This window comes from Meriones unguiculatus, chromosome 20 (genome assembly GCF_030254825.1).
Source record: "Meriones unguiculatus strain TT.TT164.6M chromosome 20, Bangor_MerUng_6.1, whole genome shotgun sequence".
NCBI lineage: Eukaryota > Metazoa > Chordata > Mammalia > Rodentia > Muridae > Meriones > Meriones unguiculatus.
In genome coordinates this window covers 29,301,640-29,321,861 of record NC_083367.1, presented here as the reverse complement: position 1 = coordinate 29,321,861, position 20,222 = coordinate 29,301,640, and positions in this window count along the sequence as shown.

Sequence of the window (20,222 nt, the reverse complement as noted above, 5' to 3'; positions counted from 1 at the left end):
GTTTTCTGTGGACTCTGTTTAAAACAGAAGTTCCAAGTCAATCTAAAACAGAAGGGCTGACATACATGTATGTGAACACACAGGCACATGCCCTATATACACACATCTGTGTTCCCTTCATATCTACTGTTTTCCAGGCAGCATGCCTAATCATCCTGATATAAGTCTATGAGACAATTTGTCATCTTTTAATCTTCCTAGGGTAAGAAACGCACATTTATTTCCACACGCTGTTTTTCACTGATGTGCACAGCAATGTGGTAGACAAGAGGAATGAGGCCTTGATGCAGCTGTGGGTGGAAAAGATGTCAAGGATGACTGTCTGTGAGCCTGAACCTGCTCCTCCAATTTGACTTTTTCTATGCTAGGTAAGAAAAGTAGAGAAATGATGGACTGGGTGACACAGGCCACAAGAGGAAATAAAAGTAAAGGAGAATTTGCAGCAAAGAATTACAGACTCTGGTAAGAAATTGAAATGTATTTAACCATATATATATATATATATATATATATATATATATATATATATATATATATGTGTGTGGTTCTAGCCTAAATACATCCTCAAATCCGAAAGTTATTGACAATATCTTAAAAACAGTGATGAGGTTCTTTTTTTTTTTCCATCTATGGAAGGTAATGGCATAATTTCATTTCCCTTGCAAAATTTTGTTTGGTGGAGATAAGCAGGTAGATTTTAGTAAGAATCAGCAAAGGAAACTTATGAGAAACAGTTCTGGAGAGAAGCATAAAATCATAGTCAAATCTGCAATGAATGGAGCCTGAGTCAATGAAGAAAAACATGGAGGGAACACTAGGAACCACTGAAAGTGGCCATGATACATGGCATCCAGTAAGAGGAAGCAAGCAAAAAAAAAAAATCTGAATTGAAAAAAGATTTTAAAAAAAGCCAAGCAAAACTATCAATATTTAAAGATTAGTTTAAAAAAAATAAATTATGAAAGAATCTAAGACTGAGGGACCAAACAGTAAATAGGACAAGAACCAAGAAAATAATGATACTGAAACATTGAGGATACAAGAAAATCAAATGTCACAATAAAAATCAATCTATTTAATATTGACATGTCCTCCTGGAGCTGGCAAAATTACAGTCTTTCATGAATTGTTTCACTAAAATCACAAGGAAGAAATCAGATGTAAGAAACTTGCAGATGGGAATTGAGGGCCAAGTGGGAGAGAAGCCCTGCCGTCAGTAGGTAAGGCCCGTGCTCACGGCTGAACTGTGGTGAGACTTACTTAGGTCTGCTGTACTTTTGTCAGTGGTGACTGTTTTTGGCAGTGTTAAAAGTACATTTGTTCAGTAACAATGTTATAGTTTAGAACTATAATACAGTGGGGAGAGAGAAACTTAATGTTTTTTTCCTTGTATTTATTATTTTTTTATTAATTACACTTTATTCACTTTGTATCCCCCCATAAGCCCCTCTCTCCTCCCCTCCTGATCCTATCCTCCCACTCCCTTCTTCACCCATGCCCCTCCCCAAATCCACTGATAGGGGAGGTCCTCCTCTCCTTCCTTCTGAACTTAGTCTATCAGATCTCATCAGGAGTGGCTGCATTGTCATCTTCTGTGGCCTGGTAAGGCTGCTCCCCCCTCAGGGGGAGGTGGTCAAAGAGCAGGCCAAATAGTTCATGTCAGAGGCAGTCCCTCTTCCCATTACTATGTAACCCACTTGGACACTAAACTGCCATGGGCTACATCTATGCAGGGGTTCTAGGCTATCTCCATGCATGGTACTTGGTTGGAGCATGAGTCTCTGGAAAGACCCCTGTGTTCAAATTTCTGGTTCTGTTGCTCTCCTTGTGGAGTTCCTGTCCACTCCAGATCTTACTATTTCCCACTTCTTACATAAGATTCCATGCACATTGCCCAACAGTTGGCCATAAGTCTCAGCATCTGCTTTGATAGTCTGCAGGGCAGAGAAATGGGTCTTCTTTATAAAGAAAAAAAAAAGTAGATCAGAGAATGTTAGCCCATTAAGCAAAAGGAAAAGAGTAATTTTCTTTCTTTTCTTTTCATTTATTCTTTCTTTCTCTTAATGTTTTAATTGAAATAGAATCACCTCACTTAGTGCTTCCTTTCCTCCCTCCAGCCTCTCCCAGCTACCCTGCCTTGAACCACTCCCATGCCCCCTCCTTCTCAAGCTGATAGCCTCTTTTTCTTGTAGTATATTTAACTTAATGGACAAGTGTTAGAGTTATCCTAACCTGTGACAAGACTAGACATATAACTAAAGCTATTAACTATGATGGACAAATATCAGTTTCAACAGTATTTACATCTTAACTTGCCCCACCACATCTTTCCAACTTTCTCTTTACATTCTATCCTGTCTTTCACTTGACTGTCTCATTTTCTATACATGCAATTGGCAACGCTATTTCACTTTAACTGTTTTTTTCCCCCCAGCTACAATGGAAAAAGTCCTCCTATAATTTAAGGTCCTCCTTAGAACCATAAATGAAACTTTTCAACTTTTAGGCAACACTTCATACTCAAGTAGTTTCCAGAAATGTACAAACACTGTGGACCCTAGCTTTGATTCTTTTTATCCATGAATTTAACTTGGAGTCCCCGTTAGAAGCCAGGAACCTGAAAGAAGTTATTTGGTATTTAGGATGAAGAATGCCTTAGGAAACAAGGATTAGTAGGACATAGGTGACATTAAAACAGGAACAAAAGAAGGTTGAAAGGTTGAAAGATTTAAGTAGAGGGGACCTGCTACTGCTTTTTAGCTATATGGACATGACATCAAACTGCTTTCTAAACATCTATGTTTGTAACACCAAACATGCAGTCAGCCTTAATATCCATTGTCATCATGAACTCATAGCTGCTGTGGCTACCTGCACTCTGTCTGCCCAAGATGGCAGAGAAGCTCACAGGACTGCATTCTTATCTGCTGAACTATTGGCTGGTGGATTCCGGGAGAGGGGGAGTCACTCTCTGCAGGCACAGTAGGTTCCATGCTACAGTCTCATCCCCATGGCCACTATGAGGCCCCTCACTGAACTCAGCCGATCACAAAACAAAACAACATGAGCATGAGGAAGCAACCTGTAGACAGGAGGGACTGGTTGCTATATGGGTGGGAATTAGGCATGAATAAGGGTGAGAGCAATCAGTGCAAATTATAGACATGCATGAGATCTTCTGATAAAATTTAATTAATAAAAAACTCACATAAATCATAGAAATTTCTACTAATTCTGTGTTATTTTATGAAGGAATCACAAAGTTAAAAGAAATTGTTTTAAATGTGATATTCTATAAAATGTAAAATAATAATAGCGTTAATATCAATTTAAGGGCGCCATGTTTCACTCCATCAAGTTACAAAGTAGAATTTGAATCAGCTCAAATCATGAACAAGAAAAATAAACTTCATGCTGACATCATTACCTAGTAAATTATTTTACAACTTTAAATACCTAAATTATAAATTTCTTCTCTATACTCTTTGCTTTTTCAACTACATTCAGTAGCAGCCCTCGATATGCAATCTCATTTAATTCACCTTGTTATATTGTGTAGCAGCTTACAACTCTTTTAAACATTGGCATGCTTTTGGCTATTCAACTAAAAATGGGATGTTTTATTAATGTAGTCAGCTACTGACACAAAGTATCTTGTATTTTTCATATTCAGCAAAAATGCAGCTTCTTACTTAATAGCTAAAAATTAACTTCTTACTTAATAGCTAAAAATAGAAGCCTAATGTAATGTTTATAGTACAGATCCAATGATAAATATAGAATTCTAGTTTTCTGCCCAATGGAAATTTAAGCTGGAGTAAAAGGAACACCTTCACCTTTCTCCTGAGCTAATGATAGCTAAATGCTTGCTTTCCAGTTAGATACTAACTTACAAAATCAGACAGGAAGCCAGAAAGGCTATTTTCTGGTGTCTGTGCATCCTTTGAGGAAAACATTTCAGCACACACATACTCAAAAGCAACTGACTTTGAAATTGCTTTATTTTCCAAACATATTCTCCTTAACCTAAGTAAGGAGCCATTCCCTGAAGAACAAGTGGGAATTCTAAAGACTACTCACAGTTGTCTGTGGGCCTATGACAACCTTCTAAAAATACTGTGAAGCATTGGGTATAGAAGCAGGAAACCCAGACTTAGCATTAGAGGAGGCAGCACAGGAAGGCTGGGTCACAGCTGTGTCTACACCTCAGGCCCTGCCTTGCATGTGGTGTGTTCCTGCCATGTGTCAGTCTTAGCTTAAGGCTTTTACAGAAACGTCTTAAGAAATCTTCATAAAATTCTGTTTGTCAAAATACGTGGCCGAGTTTCTCAGAATATCTTTATGAATAATATTTAGGGTAAGAGCTATGAAGAGCAGGCTTTGTAGCTTACTGAGCAACCCTGGGTAAGGGATTCTGGCAAAAAAAAAAAAAAAAAACAGTGATGTAACTAGCAAGCAGCATAGCGGTATGGTAGAGTCTCTGTCCTTCATCCTGCCTGTTACCTCAGTAACCCAGACAGAGATAAAAGAAGGGATGGTTCCTTAAATTTGAAACAATAAGGGAATGCAAAAAGAAATAACTGAGATATGGGATGAGAAAAATCAAAATGGTAAAAGAGTCACACAGGCTAGAATGATAGATTTGGGTCAAATGATGAGAAAATCATGGCCCAACATTAAAGAAGCTACACATGAACAAGGGATTAAGAGCAGCTGTCATTCACCTTGTAGAGTTCCTGACCCCTCCAGGTCTTTCTATCTCCCTCTTCTTCCATAGAGATTCCAGCACTGGCAAAAGTTTGGCTATGAGACCTGATATGCTAAAGGGTCAGATAAAAGAGGAAGAGGTCCTCCCCTCTCAGTGAACCTGGAGCACGAGAGGAGATGAGGAAAGGAGGGTGGGGTTGGGGGGGATGAGGGAGAGGGCTACAGCTTGGATAAAAAAATGAACAAACTGTAATTAATATAAAAATAAAAATTTAATTAAAATATATAAATAAAATTTAATTTAAAAAAATTTAAAAAGTAAAAAAAAAAAAAAAAAAAAAGCAGTTGTCATGGACAAAGATCATCCCATAGAGGTTTTAAATGACCACAGTTTTAAAAGAAGTGAAAACACCAACCGACTCCCTAACCTAACAAAGCCATGGTCACTGGGCAGCTTGCCATCCCAGAGCGGTGAGGGTGGGGTTCTGATATTTCTAACTCCATATCATGGCCTGGGAACTATCTAATCTAAGTTGCATTCCTGAGCTAAAGTTTCTTCAGAGGCACCACAGCAGTGTCCTTACGGGTTCATTTGGAATCTATAAAAGAAACCATTTAGTCGTGTCCTCAAAACCACTATCTGACCGCTCAAGTGTGTGTCTGAGTTTTATCGAGAATCATGTTTCCAGTGAGTTTGGTGCACTATAGAACAGTCGCAGGCTTCTCAGTTTAGAAGTCATGTGCTGTGTGCTGAGCATGAAACTGGGAGGGAAAGATAGGAAAGATAGGAGCGGACAAGTCTGACAGGAAGTTGCACAGATTAGGAAGAGTGGAATCTGAGGGATGAGACGGGAGTTACGTTTTTAAAACCTTCCCATTCGGCAAAATCATGTTTCTCTGGGCCATGCCACTTCTGCTTCTCCCCCACACCAACCCCCACATTGGGGGGGGGGGGGACAAACGTCAGTGCACAGTCGTCTTCCTTCTTCTAATTCCTCTCTGTGGTTCTCAACCTCCCTAGCGCTGGGACCATTTAACAGAGTTCCTCATGTCGTGGTGCCCCGTCCCCAGGCATGAATGTATTTTTGTTGCTACTTCATAGCTGTCGCTGGTGTTACGAGTTGGAAGGTAAATATCTGGTATGCCGGATGTCTGATAGCCCTTGTGAAAGGGCCTTTTGTCTCTAACGGGGCCGTGACCCACACGTTGAGAACCAGTGTTCTGTCCTGATGACTAGCACTTTTTTATGGATGGTAACCCAGCACCATAAATCCGGTATTTAAGTACCACCTCAGTGTGTACATAACTGCTGATACCAACTCAGACTGCGGCCAACTTTGAGGTTATCATTTCTAGATTACAGTGTTTTCTCCACAGTCTCTTCAATTTTCCAGCCTTTCGGTCTTCTAGTAATATTCTCTGTTTCAAATTTATCTTAATTTCTCATCTGTGTACTTGGTTCATTTAATTATTTATCTGACGCATTTTCTTCATTCATAAACATAGTAATACCAACCTTACATATCTGATGTTGCAAACAGAGATGCACTGTGCAAATCAGCATTGCTCCTTGCTAAGAGGAAACATTAAATGGTCCACATTATTCATTTACCCCATGCATTTACATATTATGATTTGTAACTTTTAAAACCCATTTTTGAGACTGTAAGTTGGCTTTTTTCTGTCCTTCCTAAAACCCCAGGATCTAACCCGAGATCAGCCAGTCCTTTCTTTTCCCATCACATATCTGGCTGCCAAACTCCAATTGAGGTGGGGGAAAATGTCACGATGGCATGGACTCATGCCACTGCAAACTCCTAGTCTCCCACATCAGCGGAGATATTAGCACTACACCGTAAAACTTCTAGTTACTCTGGTCCATGCCCTCTTTCCTATCCTACAATAACGTTTTTGAACCCTCACTGCTTTGACATTCTCCATCACTCTTAGCAAATGCAGCCTACATCAGAGAGAAGATGCAGACAATTTTGCAAGATCATTTTTCCAATCCAAATCCTCCCACAATACGAACTGCGGAAGAGCTGCTCTGTGGACTGGGTGTCATGGGGTTGGTTGGATCACATCTTTCCATTTCTTTAGGCACCTTAGTTAAATCAGGTATACTTCAAATTCTCATTAACCATAGCCCATTTTTCTCTCTCCCTCAAGTAATTACTTGTTTCTTCAGAGTACTATGTACTCACATGTACCTCCCCACGTCCTATGATTCTCTGATCTCAATCTGTGCCTCATTATCTCTGTCACAAGTCCTACATTACAGATGTTTCTGGTTACTGAAAACCAACAGGCAGATTTCACTCCTTACTTAATATGCCCTCTGGTTACTTGAGATGCTTGCTTTTGCCATCTTTTTTAAAATTTTATTTTATTTTTTTAATAAATTACAGTTTATTCACTTTGTATCCTGGTTGTAGCGCCCTCCCTTGTTCCCTCCCAATCCCATGCTCCCTCCCTCTTCTCCACCCATACCCCTCCTCCAGTCCACTGATAGAGGAGGTTCTCCTCTCCTTCCATCTGACCCTAGCTTATCAGGTCTCATCAGGCTGGCTGCATCCTCCTACTCTGTGGCCTGGCAAGGCTGTTACCCCATCATGGGGAGGTGATCAAAGGGCAAGCCACTGAGTTCATGTCAGAGACAGTCCCTGTTCCCCTTACTACGGCACCCACTTGGAGACTGAGCTACATCTGTGCAGGGATTCTAGGGATTCTCAGTTATCTCCATGCATGGTCCTTGGTTACAGTATCAGCCTCAGAAAAGACCCTTGGGCCCAGATATTTTTTTGATCTGTTGCTCTCCTTGTGGAGCTCCTGTCCCTTCCAGGTTTTACTATCTCCACTTTTTTCATAAGACTTCTTGCACTTTACCCAAAGTTTGGCTATGAGTCTCAGCATCTCCTTCAATACCCGGCTGGGTAGACTCTTTCAACGGCCCTCTGTGATAGGCTCCTGACCTATTCCCTGTTTTCTCCCTCTTCAAATGTCCATCCCATTTGCCTTTCTGAGTGAGGGTTGATCATCTTACCCAGGGTCCTCCTTCTTGCTTAGCTTCTTTAGGTATATAGATTTTAGTATGTTTATCCTATATTATATGTCTAATATCCACTTATAAGTGAGTATGTACCATATGTGTCTTTCTGCTTCTGGGATATCTCAATCAGGATGATCTTTTCTAGTTCACACCATTTGCTACAAATTTCATGTGCTGATCTAACTGGATGTCTACACGTAGAAAAATGCAAATAGATCAATACTTATCACCCTGCATAAAACTAAAGTCCAAGTGGATCAAAGACCTCAATATCAAACCAGACACACTAAACCTCTTAGAAGAAAAAAATGGGGAAGACCCTTGAACTCATGGACACAGGAGACAACTTCCTGAACAGAACATCAACAGCACAGGCTCTAAGATTAACAATCAATAAACGGGACCTCATGAAACTGAAAAGCTTCTGTAAGCAAAGGACACTGTTGTCAGAACAAAACTACAGCCTACAGATTGGGAAAGGATCTTTACCAACCCTATATCTGACAGAGGTCTAATATCCAGAATATAAAAAGAACTCAAGAAGTTAAACAGCAAAAAAAAAAAAAAATCAAGTAATCCAATTAAAAATGGGGTACATAACTAAACAAAGAATTCTCAATAGAGAAATATTGAATGGCAGAAAAACACTTAAAGAAATGCTCAATATCCTTAGTCATCAGGGAAATACAAATCAAAATGACCCTGAGATTTCACCTTACACCCGTCAGAATGGCTAAGATAAAAAACTCAAGTGACAACACATGCTGGAGAGGATGTGGAGAAGGGGAACCCTACTCCATTGCTGGTGGGAATGTAAACTTGTACAACCACTCTGGAAATCAATCTGGTGCTTTCTCAGACAATTAGGAATAGTGCTTCCTCAAGATCCAGCTATACCACTCCTAGGCATATATCCAAAAGATGCTCAAGTACACAACAAGGACATTTGCTCAACCATGTTCATAACAGCTTTATTTGTAATAACCAGAATCTGGAAACAACCCAGTTGTCTATCAACTGAGGAATGGATACAGAAATTGTGGTACATTTACACAATGGAATACTACAAGGAGAGCAACAGAACCAGAAATTTGAACACAGGGGTCTTCCCAGAGGCTCATACTCCAACCAAGTACCATGCATGGAGATAACCTAGAACCCCTGCACAGATGTAGCCCATGGCAGTTCAGTGTCCAAGTGTGTTCCATAGTAATGGAAAGAGGGACTGCCTTTGACATAATGTGATTGGCCTGCTCTTTGATCACCTTCCCCTGAGGGGGGAGCAGCCTTACCAGGCCACAGAAGATAACAATGCAGCCACTCCTGATGAAATCTGATAGACTAGGATCAGAAGGAAAGAGGGGGGGACCTCCCATATCAGTAGACTTGGGGAGGGCATGTGTAAAGATGGGGGAGGAAAGGTGGAATTAGGAGGGAAGGGGAAAGGGGTTTATGGGGGGATACAAAGTGAATAAAGTGTAATTAATAAAAGTAAAAAAAATAAAAATAATTAATAAAAAGAAAAAATAAATAAAAACAAGGACATCATGAAATTCACCTTTACCTTCTTAATGCTCTTTCCTTACATATTTTCCTTATCACTCAATCCTGATTCTCCTCCTCTATTTGCCATACTGAAAAATCTTGTCCATTTGTAGATATTAACCACACTTAACATGGATCCCCTAACATCTGAATTTCTAACCCTTGTCTTCCTTATAGCTAAGGAATAATTCAAAGGAATTCAAATGAAACCAGTCTCTGGTGCCCTACATAGCATTTCAAACATATGCTACAGCAATCTGAATTGTCATCTTCCTGGTGGTAAATTTACATCCCTTCTGTCTTTTCTAGCTTGCCAAACAGTACCACACCACGCCTCCTCTCTTAAGCCAGAAAATTACTTAGTCTGCTTGCAGACTCTTATCTAATTTTTCTACATTATTTTCAATTCTTGTCCTATGATTACCGTTATATGCCTGGCCTTTGTTGCATTCTTCAAAATCTTCCTCCTTTTTCTCTGCCAGAGGGTGATGGGTGCTATCATGTTCCTGTTAGGTAGCCATTAAACTGAAATTCTCTCCATGCTTCCTTGAACTTCCTACTTTTAAAAACAATTCAGCAAAACCATATGACAATATATGACAACAACTTTTCATGCTACGTATAAATGCATTCCGAAGATAACCTTTTAGAATAAAAATAAAATAGGAACAAATGAAGATGTACAAGATTAAACTACTAGGAAATAACTTAAAGCTGGAATTAAAAAAAAAAAAACATTTTATGACAAAACAAAACGTCTGTTGCAGAAATAAAGTAAAGATGGCCTGTGTCTTGTTCCCTGGTTTATTTCCTCATAGGAGCTGAGCTTCACTAGTTTAAAAGCCTGTGCCAAACTCAAATTTAGACATTCAGTTACCTTACAATAACTCAATGAAACAGAATTTTAGACATTTAGAGACTGTCAGCTGTGCACTATTGTAAAACTTTACCCTACATCTTTGGCCACTAAAAAAAGTTTTGCAATTACTAGATCCCAGGACACTACACCATTTTTAAACAGGGTGGAGTGGAGGCAGAGGGTGATATGAGTGAGATTTGAATTGTACTTCTGGCTGAGTGGTCAAGAGCTGCTGCGGAGGACTTCCTGCAGCGTGTGTGACGTTTCAGCAGAATTGCTCTAGGTTGACAAGAGAGTTGGGGGACGAGAACAGAGAAGGCAGCTGAGGCAAGCTGCTGCAGCAAGGAGGTCAGGAGGCAGCTCTGCAGTGGATCTAGTAATAAAGGGCCACAGCCTAGAACTGCTTTAGAAAGTGAGCTACTGGATTCGCTCACTGACTATATTTGGGATGTGCAAAAAAGCGGGGGGGGGGGGGAGGGCAAAGGCTGAGAACGGCTCCAACGCTTTCCAGTGTGAACAACTAGAAAGCTGAGCAGCCACTAGCTCTGACTGTGGGGGGAGACGCTGCGAGGCGGCTTAGGATTTAATTTTCCTCTTCAAGCTTATCCTTTCTCCTCAATGTGTAAAAGTAGTTATTGGGCTCGGATGCTCTAAATATATATTGATGCATGAAGAAAAGATATAGTGCAGAGCAAGCAATGTTACTTATCTCCAGTTGTGAAATGAAGTAACGGCAGGGCAGGTGGGTCAAAACGTTCTAGATTCTCTGCTGTTCCGCATGCTTCAAAGACCTTTACAGCTCTGACTACATCCGTAATACACGACAGAAGCAGGATCTGTTTAAAACTGGCAAAAATACGGTGCAAACACCAGAGCGGATTTATTTTTGAAAAATCTATTATTTATTTTTGTATTATAATCTGCCTCACCTCTTCCTTCCATCCTTCTATGCCCTTCTGCTTTGTCATTTTGTTTTGTTTTCTAAGATTGGAATTTTTTCCCCTTGGGTAAAGGTGCAGCCTGATTGATTTTTCAAAGCATTGTTTTTATCCTAAGTTTGAAATGTGACTTGTCGAGTATGGATGAAAATACTCATCCAAATATTGTTTTCTTGTTCTCATTTAATCAGCCTCTTCTGATTGACAGTGCAGAAAGCCAAAAATCAACTGTAAGCTTAGTTGTCTATTGCAAAACACTCCTGATCAGCTCATGAGGACACTGAGTAGGGGTGTGCTTCAGCTGTATGCACTGAGGTGAGACTGGAAAATTCTGTGCTAAGGGTCAAGCACCCTTCAGTCTCAGAAGATGCCTAAATCTTAACAGCCCATTCGGGGACCATGCTTTATAAACTGTAAAGTGGTGACTTCGGGAAAGTCACTTAACTTCTTTGACTCTTAGCTTCCCAGTTGTAAAAACTATTGTGTAGTGTCTGCCATTTTTCTCTCTCTTCCATCTTTGTTTTTTTTCCCCTCCATAACCCACTTATCTCTTCCTATCTCTCATGCTGTTTGGTGCCTGAGAGGTTTTGTAGCATGAACATATCAAATAAAATGGTGGAATCAAATATTGAAAAAATGAGGAACATATAGGGAAAGAAGAAAAAAAAATAAAACACAAGCATCCTTAAATAGCAACTGTAAGAGCCAGGTGTTGGGGCGCACAACTGTAATCTCTGTGTTTAAGGTGCGAAGGTGAGATCCTCATACATGAGTTTGAAGCCAAATTGGGTACATAACAAGTTGAACACAAATCAGAGCTACAAAGTAAAATACGGTCTTAATTTTAAGGAGAATTGATGTGTCTAAGCTGTGCTCGACCGAACAGAAACAATTCAACCAGGTCAGAGTCATTCATAGCCACAGTTCTCTTTCTTCTCTGTCATAGAACATGTGGAATCGAATTTCCTACTGGTTGTATGGCCTCTTTAAAGTCTCCCTGTGCTGTACATCCTAGGTAAACCAACCTTTGCATGTTGTTGAATCCCTCAAAAGTAAATTTTGTCATCTGTAAATACTGAGACAAAAGAAAGTCTGGTTATTCTATAAGATAATATAATGACCATCAACTGTGACAACAACAAGCACAACTAAGATCCCCTAAACCATTCAAATGCTCTGAGCACCGGAAACCTCGGCATGGATTAACTGGTTCTTCTGATTCAGGTCTTATTTAAGACAGAAACAAAACAAAAACACCAACATGTAGGCATTCCTCATTAGGAGGTCCAACCTTAGCGAGTTTGTAGATATGTTCAGTGCCCTATAGTTGTGTGACTGAAGGCCTCATTTCATTTTTGTCAGTTGCTGCCCATTCTTCATTACAAGAAAATACCTTTAGTTCTTTAGAGCGCAATTTCCATAGTCATTTCACAGCATACATGTGTGTATAAGGCAGTCACTCTGCTTATCTGTTTCTAACAAGGTCACTTGAGGAAAGTTTCCATTTTGAGATGAATCAGCTAATTGGTTAGTAACCTAATTTTGAGGGTAATTGCCCATTATACAAACAGTTTTATCCAGTCTCCAGGGGCGGGAGTGACACAAAGTCAGTGACCACAGAATGAACACACCACAGCATGTTACCCCCAAGCAGAGCAATTGGGAGAAGACTGTTCTAACGAGCACTACTTAGCACGAACTGTTCTTTTCCCCAGAATCTTAATTACAATAAGGAATTCTGTCTAGCTAGATACTATTACAAAACAGTACTTGCCACGTGGTTGCTCTAACCACATCACTCAGGGGTCTCACTGTCACTGACTTAACAAATATTAGTTGATGATCTATGTGCCAGGAATAAAGCTAGACCCTGGAGACACAGCAAAGTAGCCATGTGTCAACCTTTGCAGCACTCTAGTGACAAGGAGGAACACCCCAAGCCAAAAATAAAGAGGGGAAACAATGTTATTAATTGTGTTAATTGTTTCCCTGATGCTGAAGGAGTGAAGTGTAAGCAGCATGATTACACTCACTATAAAGACAGCGTTTTAACAAGGCGACACTGACTTTGTGTAGATACCTGGTTTAACAGTATTAAGATATTGGTATGTGTTGAAGGACTAAATCCATTCATGAAATGAGAATTCTGTATTTTCTAGCTCCAGGGAGAGTGCAAGCCTCTTATGATGATGCCTTAAATTCTTACGAATTGACTACCAACAGGCTGGCCATCATAGTCTAATTTTGTCTAAGTCTCAGTGTAGTGCTTTAGGCCACAGTTCTCACTGGCAGAATGTGGTGACTGGAGCCTTTCTTGGTACTATCATGATATTGCTCCGACTGAATGTGATCACATGAAATGCTGTGTCTGAAGTGCTGCTTCCCTTAAGACTGGCTTGGCTGTACGTGCAAATAATAGTTGCTTTAAAAAGATGGGTGCTACTTCTAGCTCCTGATGCAAAACAAATACATAAAACTCTAGGGCAGCAAGATGGTTCCACTATACAGGCAGACAAACAGTGCATACGCCACTAAGTCCGACCACCAGAGTTTGATGTGATGCCAGGAACCCACAAGGTAGTAGGAAAGGACCTAAGTTTTCTTTAGACCCACACAAAAGCGCGCGCGCATGCGCGCGCGCACACACACACACACACACACACACACACAAATAAAATTCTGGACATGTGTATTTCCGGGCTGCCTCAAAGCTGTGTGAATCTGAGTTCGTGATGTCCACCTCATGGCACAACACGCATGATTAAATTCCAGCTGACTGCTCCGCAGCCACAAAGAGGGATGCTTGAAGAAAAATGGAGACAACCAACCAGTGTTGTCATCTCACCATTGAGAGAAGTTTGGAAATTTTGTGAGATAATGAAGGAGACGAAACCTATCCTAAAATGTCATTGACTGGCACCCAGCCACAAGGCATCTTCAGCCACAGGAAAGATTGGGAGAAAACCAAGCCTTACCTTTAGGTGAGCATATGTTGAAATGACTTCAGGGTTTCTATTCTGAGTGAAAAAGTGGGGCTGCGGTCTTAAATGGATACATAACTGAATTTTCCATGTAATGAAAGCCAAGAAATGGGTTTGAGCAGAAAAGGCAAGCTCTACAAGTTCTGGAATTTTCCCTGTGACCCAGGGCTGGTCAATTTTAGATGCAAAAGGGTCTTCTCCATGATTAAACCTCATCAAACAAGGCCTCCACTTGGAGTTTGATCCTGAAGCTCTAGTCCAAAACAGTGTAATGATGCTTTTATGGGGGAGATAATAAAAACGTTAGGATTCTATCAGATATACACATCCAAAGGCTGCCTTAAACTAGATGAAGCAACGAATAAAGACTTATTGGGAGGACATTTTTCCGATGTTCAGAAATTAAAAAAAAAAAAAATCACCAAAACTCCCAAAACTTTTGGAGAAGAGACATGAAAATAGCTTCTGGGATAAACCAGATCCTCATGGGACCTTTTACACACAGTAACATTTTCATAAAATTCTCTTCACTTTTTCTCTCTGTCTTTACAAGGTGAGGTTATGGAAATATGTTTTTGAGGATTTCCCAACATGTGACTTTCACTAGAAGCAACCTAGGGGAGAAAGAGTTAGCTTGTTTTAGAATGGATATGTCCATTATGACTCTGAGGACATGATCACATTGCATGTACAGTCAGATAGCAGAAAGCTGACAGGAAGTAGACACAGGCTATAGAATTTCAATACCTCTCCTCAATGTCCTCTGCCCTTCAGGAAATCTCCAACTTTTAAAGGATCTACACCCTTCCAAAACAGCATGGTTATCTAGGGATCCAGTACTCAAACACATGAGCCCATGTAGGCCATTATATAGTCATAATACAACAGTGAACATGTGGTACCTTTTGATTAATAAATCATCTCTATGTCTTTGGAAGGTTCAAATCTATTGTCCACAATTCCTGAGAAGAGAGGAAATAGAGGTGTAATTCCTAGTGAGCTAGTTTGAGAAATCCCTTATCCACTGAACTTTGACTGTCAGCAAACAAAATAGTAAAACAGGACAGGAGAGATGGCTCTGACATTCAAAGTTAGTCTCACAACCAGAAATAGGGAACAGACCATCAAACAAGAGCTGTATGTGAAAGACAGAGATGTTACTAAGAACACAAACTCAATTTAACTCTGTTAAATCTAGAACTGACATGCTAAACTTTAAAAATTATGACTGCCAATTCTACCAGCAGGAAAGGAAGCAAGGAGAAAACAAACATTGCTGTGGAACCTTAGAATTTTAACATTTCTTCAGGAATAATTTCAGAGGAGGATCAATTCTAGATTGTACCTAATTCTCTGTGAAAACAGAGAGGATGTTCTTGATGGCTAATTTTATTTGGTCTTATAGAAAGACAACAGTGTTCATGAACTTTAAGCCCCTGGCTTCATGTAAATGGTGAAGGTTTTTGTCTGGTGTGTGTTGCATAACCCTGGCTAGTCCTTCCACCCAGCTGTACAAGAGGAGCCAAGGGATCTCCCTTGAGTTCCTTTCCCTGCCAAACCCCAAAACACAGAGGGTTCTAAGAAATCTAGCAGATTCTGCCCTGTGCCTGGGGCCAAACACTTTCTTGGTTTTCTGTGCTATTGTCCAGTTCTTTGATAGTGTGTTCTCCTTGACTCAAGAATTGTTGGCAAAACTGAGACAGGAACAGAAGCAGAAAAAAGAGCAAATGGGCCTCCTATTTAACTTTGGTTCTAGATTATTTAGGTTCAATACACCAAACAAAAATAATCTTCCAATGGTCAAGGTTTATTCAACCCACGGGAGATCTCCATGAGAGTGCAGAGACAACCTCAGAGCAATAAAGTATTATCATGATTGTTTTTTATTTCCAGTGAATATGTATTTTTCCTTGATATGTAGAAATGAGTACCTGTTAAGACTAAATTAAGATGCTCTATACAGGTTAGCCATGATTTTGTTTAAATATCTCTTATGGCACTCATAGGTTTACCAATACACACACCTTCATGTGTTGTACAATAGCTAAGTCTGTGAATATGTGGCAGAGTGTGTATATTAAAATAATATACAGAGGTATATTAAAATAAATCAGAAGTAGACTTTCTCCCCTAAGGAATCCCAAGATCCCCTAAGCCAGTTTGGATATCTGTTCTGCTCTAGGATTCTTCAACTTTTTTTTTTTTTTTTACCATGGCCCTGATAGTTTTACCAGGTCAGCTACACTGGGATTTGAACCATTCTTATTGAAAAGCCCTCATTACTATTTTGAGAACCATCTTGTTTGTGTCCTTGCATGTTCAGTTTTTCTCTGTTGGTTCATTTCTTTAGAGAGTTGACTCTTCTCATTTGTTACACAATACTTTCAGCCTGCTGTGTTTCTTTTTTAAATTTCAATTAATTAGCTTATTCACTTTGTATCCCCACCATAGCTCCCTCCCTCCTCCTCTCCTAATCCCACCCTCCCCTCCCAGCCATGTCCCTCCCCAAGTCCACTGATGGGGGAGGACCTCCTCCCATTCCTTCTGATCCTAGTCTATCAGGTCTCATCAGGAGCGGCTGCATTGTCATCTTCTGTGACCTGGTAAGGCTGATCCCTCCTCAGGGGAAGGTGATCAAAGAACAGGCCAATCAGTTCCTGTCAGAGACAGTCCCTGTTCCCATACTATGGAACCCACTTGGACACTGAACTGCCATGGGCTACATCTGTGCAGGGGTTCTAGGTTATCTCCATGCATGGTACTTGGTTGGAGCATGAGTCTCTGGGAAGACCCCTGTGTTCAAATTTCTGGTTCTGTTGCTCTCCTTGTGGAGCTCCTGTCCTCTCCAGGTCTTACTATCTCCCACTTCTTTCATAAGATTCCCTGAACTCCGCCTAAAGTTTGGCTCTAAGTCTCAGCATCTGCTCTGACACCCTGCAGGGTAGAGCCTTCAGAAACCCTCAATGGTAGGCTTCTGTCCTATTCCCTGTTTTCTCCCTCTTCTGATATCCATCTTCTTTGCCTTTCTGAATGGCAACTGAGCATCTTAGCCAGAGTCCTCCTACTTGATTAATTTCTTTAGATGTACAGAATTTAGTATAGAGCATTCTCAATAGAGGAATAATGATGGCAAAGAAACACCATAAGAAATGCTCAACATCCTTAGTCATCAGGGAAATGCAAATCAAAAAGACCCTGAGATTTCACCTTACACCCATCAGAATGGCTAAGATAAAAAACTCAAGTGACAACACATGCTAGAGAGGATGTGGAGAAAAGTGAACTCTCCTCCATTGCTGGTGGGAATGTAAACTTGTACAACCACTTTGGAAATCAATCTGGTGCTTTCTCAGACAATTAGGAATAGTGCTTCCTCAAGATCCAGCTATACCACTCCTAGGCATATATACAAAAGATGCTCAAGTATACAACAAGGACATTTGCTCAACCATATTTGTAGCAGCTTTATTTCTAATAGCTAGAATCTGGAAACAACCCAGTTGTCCATCAACTGAGGAATGGATACAGAAATTGTGGTACATCTATACAATGGAATATTACTCAGCAATAAAAAAAAAACAAACAAACAAACAAAGGAAATCATGAAATTTGCAGGCAAATGGTTGGAACTGGAAAAGATCATCCTGAGTGAGGTATCCCAGAAGCAGAAAGACACACAGGGTATATGCTCACTCATAAATGGATATTAGATGTATAATATAGGATAAACATACTAAAATCTGCTGTGTTTCTTAACCCTGACATTCTTTCTCCCCTCCATATGCCTTTTCTCAGATAAGTTGCTTGAGAGAGGGAGGGAGGAGAAAAGAAAGGGACAGAGAGAGGGGGAGATGGGAAGGAAAAAAGCAATGAGATAAAAATAGCAAATTAGCAAATTGTTGCATGAAATTTGGAGGAAGAGTTATTTCCAGATGGGACAATAACTTTTACATGGACTAAACATGATCCCTGCATGAACTCTGAAAGAAACTGAAGACATGGTGACTGAACTATTTTGCAGAAGTAATATTTGGCATAGCTAGAACTCAATGTTAGGTTCTTTCTCTTTTCACCGAGGAGAGCCATGGAGGCAATGGACTTGAATAATTCCAAGAGGGGTGCTATGGTTGGTCCCTTCTTCCTCCCTTGGCCTCAGCAGGCCTCCTCTATGTTTTGAGAACAAGTTAGGGCCTAGTGTGGCAAGCAGTACAAGTGACTTGAAAGGTCCATTTGGAACCCCTAAAATTAGGGAGTCGGTAAGAGGGCCAAGGTACTCAACTTGATGTTTTCAAAGTGGCGTGGGATGCCTCAAGCAGCAGAAGAGGTCAAAAGATGGCTTCTGTATCCTTTGAAAGTCATATCAACTTAGAGTTAATAAAACTATGATAGGTTTGTACCTTGGGACAAATCCTTTTTGCAATGTTGTTTTCTCTAAAAACAAAAACCTAAGATAGATAGATAGATAGATAGATAGATAGATAGATAGATAGATCATGTGATTATGACCCAAAATATATGCCCCCTAATGTGGAGGATACCATTTGTCACCACTGAGAGATTTGCTTTTAAAGGTAAATTTGTACAGATTCCATTTTCTTCCCAAACTATGATTCCTGTCCTTCCACAGATATTGATTTTAATGTAGCCAGGACACCCTGTTGCATCTGGGTTTCCCAAGCAGCTCTCTTGGGAGCTCAGTTTCTGGCAGTCCCTAAGAGTTGTGAAGAATACCTGAAGAGTTTTCAGCTTGGACATTAGTGCAAAGGAACAAAGTGTTCCTGGCAGTTTGTTTATCTCCCATCCACAGCCATAGCCAATTCCTAACTTGAGAAAAAAATATAAAAGACTACCTCTTCTCCCTTCCAAGCGAAACAAGCAAAACAGATACTGTGGTGAACTTTATGCTGTAGAGGATTTGACACCCTGGCAGAATTATATTGACTTGTTTCCTTAGCTGCTTTTGTGGTCCTGTCCTGATAATTTTAGCCTCTTCCTTCACATATTCACTTTATAAATCATCAGTACACAAATGTCAAGGTCAGGCATGGTGGGGATCTAAGAAACCTTTTCTGAATGGGGGTAACCAACCACTTTTTTATTGGATGAAAGGACTACTCCATGAAATGCAGCCCATGCCTGACACTGCTAAGTGGCTAAAAACCCAAGGGAAAGCCTATCACTGTTATTCTGCTACATTAACACAGCAATAAATTGACTCCTAATGGATCAGTGCCTCATCAGGGAAACTTCTTTTTGCAGTAGACAGTAATTAACATAGAGAACCACAACTGGACAATGTGCAGAGAGTGAGAGATTTTGAAGCAGTCAGCCCTAAATGGAGTATCTTTATCAAAACCCTCCCTCCAGGCTCGGTGATCCACGTGGAAGAGGAGACAGAAGAGCTGTGAAGAGCTGAGAGGTGGTAGATGACTAAGCAAACAGTGTCTTCCAAACAGCGCTAGGGATGATGCAGCCATGATCTCAGAGACTGTGACCGCATCCACAAGACTCAAGCCAGGCAAAAGCCAAACACAGCGAAGAGACAGTGGACACAAAGTCCCACCCCCAACCAAGAACACAGGTAGGAAGGAAAATCAGTTTTCATTCTCTACCTTGTTCTTTGAGACAAGGTCCCTCACTGAATCCAGAGCTCAGTTAGGCAGGCCATCCAGAGAGTCACAAAGCTCAAACCATCTTCAACTCCTTAACATGATGATTATAGGCATAGCCTACTTTGCCTGCCTGGCTTTTTTTTTTTTTTTACATGGGTGCTGAGAATCAAATGCAGGTCCTCACACACGGGCAGCAAGGTCTTTACCAACTGACCCATCTCCCCGGCTGAGGTTTAAAAAAATATATTAGTAGATCAAAATATGTGTGTCTTTAAAAATGGTAATGTTATAATGTATTCATTTAACCAGACAACAATACAAGTTCCACATGCATCATTTTCAAATATGAGAAGTGAAATAAGGAACAGTGCAGGCTTTGATTTTTTTTTAACGTACTTTATTTGGGGTTCTTAAACATCTCTATCTCCTTTCAAACCCCTGACCCTCAGTAGGAGAAAAAGATTAGTAGGGACAGGGGACGTCGATCTCTTTCTTTTTATTTCTGGATGATTAGGGTCGTGGGGTTCTTTG